We start from the raw sequence: 4,250 nt of genomic DNA on the forward strand, positions 1-4,250 counted from the left end.
CAACAACATCAGGAGCAAGAGCAGCAGCAACATCATCAATATTGAGAAATGGGAGGGAGACAACAACAATAACGATTATGAGCAGCAATAACAACATGAAAATTCTAGACAATTTTGGCATATCAAATACAAATACAAGTAGCTTCATAGATTATTCAACAACAACAATGTAGAAGACGGGGAAGAGAGAGAGAGAGAGAGAGAGAGAGAGAGAGAGAGAGAGAGAGAGAGAGAGAGAGATTGAGAGAGAGAGAGAGAGAGAGAGAGAAAGAGAGAGAGATAGAGAGAGAGAGAAAGAGAGAGAGATAGAGAGAGAGAGAGAGAGAGAGAGAGAGAAAGAGAGAGAGAGAGAGAGAGAGAGAGAGAGAGAAGAGCAAGAGAGATTTATATACAGCTCACCATATCTAGATCTATTTCCTAATGCAAGTGTACTGCTAAATTCAATTTGTTTTGTTTTACAAATGTTGAAACATTCCCGCCTTCATCTGTTTGTTTTGGTGTCCTTGTGCAAACATATCACTTTGTAATGAAGTCTGACATTTGTATACAAATTTACAAGAGAAAGGTGACATAGTATTTCCTGTCGGGACAGACCAAAGAGCTGTTGCTGTGTGAGGCCTCCATAATTTTGCGGATCAGCCGGTAACAAATGAAGAAGTGCTAAAGAATCTAGATCTAGATGTACGAATCTAGATCGAAAGAAATAAAATGCATTGGTTTCTAGATCTTGACTTGGAGATGAGCACTAAATTAGATATAGATAGATCTAAAACAAAGTAACTATTTCCTGATGCGAAAAAGCCTAGATCTAAAACCTAGATTTACAATATACTTAAAACACAAGTTACAACTCACGCTTTCGTTCAGGGTGAATGAATACAAAGGCGTGTGTTTTGAAACACATTTTCACTGAATAATACGCTTTGTCTACTTATCCACCAATTGACTTACCTTTCAGGGTCTTTAGGAAAACGGGAAAAAGCTAATTCAGGTCGTTTGTTATTTTAATTAGGGCAGTTTATTGCGGCACACCACTTACAGTGTGTGTTTTTAGAATCAGCCATGTTTGTTTGAGTTTACCGTCCCAAATCCTGTTGCCACGGGATTGGTCAGATTCGCGGTCAGGCCAAAGCTGTACTGTCTCGTTTACCTTGCTCAATCTCGGGTATAATCTTTCATCATATCAATGGTCTAATTTCATAGCTGTACTAAGTCTTTGGGTGCGGGGGGGGGGAGGGGAGCGGAACAACCTTAGCACAAGCAGAAGACACTAGATTATAAGTTGTCGTCCCCCCCCCCCCCCCACTCTTTTCAGGTAGACCCCACTAATCAGACTGTTAGCTTACATATTCCGTGCTTGTAACTGCTTTTGAAAGTGGCCAAAGGGGGTGAACAGGGTGTATTTGATGCAGTTAAACAGTTTTGATTGCTGCACACAAGGAGCAAATTTACATTATTTAAATTCATAAGGCCTACGTTTATGGTTGTAGGCTATTTGACTACGGCGATGCTCCTAAATTGCGGATGGGAACCAGTGATTATTAGATTATGTAATCTCTTCGCCCTTGAACACAGAGAAGAAAGAAGATACAATAAAATACGGTAGCTCGAATTCGTAGGGTGCGTCTCGGCACTTTGAGGTATCGTAGTTCGAGGGGTATCTTACAAAGACAAAGAAAAAAAACCCTAACAAAAAGCAAAAACAGAACCGGACCGCAGGCACAGTTCGACGGATGCATGATTTCGAGTCCTCTGTGTTTGACATATCCGTGTTATATTGTATATGTAGAGACACAAAGGCTGAATGAAAAGAGTTGGTTAGTAAGACGGACAGAGAACAAAAAAAATTATGTCACACTTCAATACAATAAAGAAAAAAACAACAACGCTTTTTTTATACAAAAGTCTGCGATCCCGTCTATACTAAATAGATACAGTCCAATTCGCAGAACTGGGCTTTTGCCAGTAATTATAAAGATGGTGCTGCTGCTGCTGCTGCTGCTGCTGCTGCTGCTGCTGCTGCTGCTGCTGCTGCTGCTGCTGCTGCTGTTGATCATGATAATAATGGTAATAATAGTAATAATAATAATAAATAATAATAATAATAATAATAATAATAATAAAAATAAAAATAATAATAATAATAGATAGTATTTTCATGAATAATAACAACAGTGACCGACAGCATTTTTACAGCGCTCTGTCGTTCGGAAACCAGCTCTAAGTGCCGTTCAGCTATTGTTATTACCACAGTAAACCCTAGAACAGTCAGAAACAGTCCAAACTTCATCGGAAGCATACAGTGCCAACCCCGGCTAAAGGATATACACCCCAGGAGAGTGACCGAAACACTCGAAAACTGTTCTCGGGAATTGAACTCAGGTCTCTTGCATGCAGCAGCACAGAGCCTATAATCACTGTGCCGCAGATCTGTCGGCGAGTCTCTTCCATGTGTCCTCGGTGTGAAGAACTAGTTCGAGGGGTATCTTACAAAGACAAAGAAAAATAACCCTAACAAAAAGCAAAAACAAAACCGGACCGCAGGCACAGTTCGACGAATGCATGATTTCGAGTCCTCTGTGTTTGACATATCCGTGTTATATTATATATGTAGAGACACAAAGGATGAATGAAAAGAGTAGGTTAGTAAGACGGACAGAGAACACACAAAAAAATGTTATACTTTAATACAATAAAGAAAAAAACAAACACTTTTTTATACAATAGTCTGCGATCCCGTCTATACTAAATAGATACAGTCCAATTCGCAGAACTGGGCTTTTGCCAGTAATTATAAAGATGGCGATGCTGCTGCTGCTGCTGATGATGATCATGATAATAATGGTAATAATAGTAATAATAATAATAATAATAAAAATAAAAATAATAATAATAATAATAGATAGTATTTTCATGAATAATAACAACAGTGACCGACAACATTTTTACAGCGCTCTGTCGTTCGGAAACCAGCTCTAAGTGCCGTTCAGCTATTGTTATTACCACAGCAAACCCTAGAACAGTCAGAAACAGTCCAAACTTCATCGGAAGCATACAGTGCGAGCTGTCAATTTACCAGAACTAAAACACTGACACACAAAGAAGATAATTCGCTCGCAGTCTGTTGCCGGGTACCTATTCTACCTGGGTGAAGTGAGGAACATTCATGTAACGTGCCTTTCCCAGGGATACAAAGTCAGGCTCCTGAAGAAGGTCGAATCAATGACATTTCGGTTACGAGCCCGAAAGCGTAACCACGAGACCACTGACTGTCAATATGATCTCGAAGATTCTGTGCAGATCTGCAGGCGAGTCTCTTCTCTTTTCCCAGTTTAGGTGTGTTTACGCCTCCATCGACACAATTTAGATCATTTATGGGGCGGGCTTCAGACCCTGCCTGTCAGGGCCAACCCCGGCTAAAGGATATACACCCCAGGAGAGGGACCGAAACACTCGCAAAATGTTCTCCCAACTCGGGAATTGAACTCAGGTCTCTTGCATGCAGCAGCACAGAGCCTATAACCACTGTGCCGCAGATCTGTCGGCGAGTCTCTTCCATGTGTCCTCGGTGTGAAGAACTAGTTCGAGGGGTATCTTACAAAGACAAAGAAAAATAACCCTAACAAAAAGCAAAAACAAAACCGGACCGCAGGCACAGTTCGACGAATGCATGATTTCGAGTCCTCTGTGTTTGACATATCCGTGTTATATTATTATGTAGAGACACAAAGGATGAATGAAAAGAGTAGGTTAGTAAGACGGACAGAGAACAAGAAAAATTATGTTATACTTTAATACAATAAAGAAAAAACAACAACAACAACACTCTTTTTATACAACAGTCTGCGATCCTGTCTATACTAAATAGATACAGTCCAATTCGCAGAACTGGGCTTTTGCCAGTTATTATAAAGATGGTGATGCTGCTGCTGCTGATGATCATGATCATGATCATGATAATAATGGTAATAATAGTAATAATAATAATAATAAAAAAAAAAAGAAAAAAATAAAAAAATAATAGATAGTATTTTCATGAATAATAACAGTGACCGACAGCATTTTTGCAGCGCTCTGTCGTTCGGAAACCAGCTCTAAGTGCCGTTCAGCTATTGTTATTACCACAGCAAACCATAGAACAGTCAGAAACAGTCCAAACTTCATCGGAAGCATACAGTGCGAGCTGTCAATTTACCAGAACTAAAACACTGACACACAAAGAAGATAATTCGCTCGCAGTCTGTTGCCGG

Source organism: Aplysia californica, unplaced genomic scaffold (assembly GCF_000002075.1).
Source record: "Aplysia californica isolate F4 #8 unplaced genomic scaffold, AplCal3.0 scaffold00345, whole genome shotgun sequence".
Lineage (NCBI taxonomy): Eukaryota > Metazoa > Mollusca > Gastropoda > Aplysiida > Aplysiidae > Aplysia > Aplysia californica.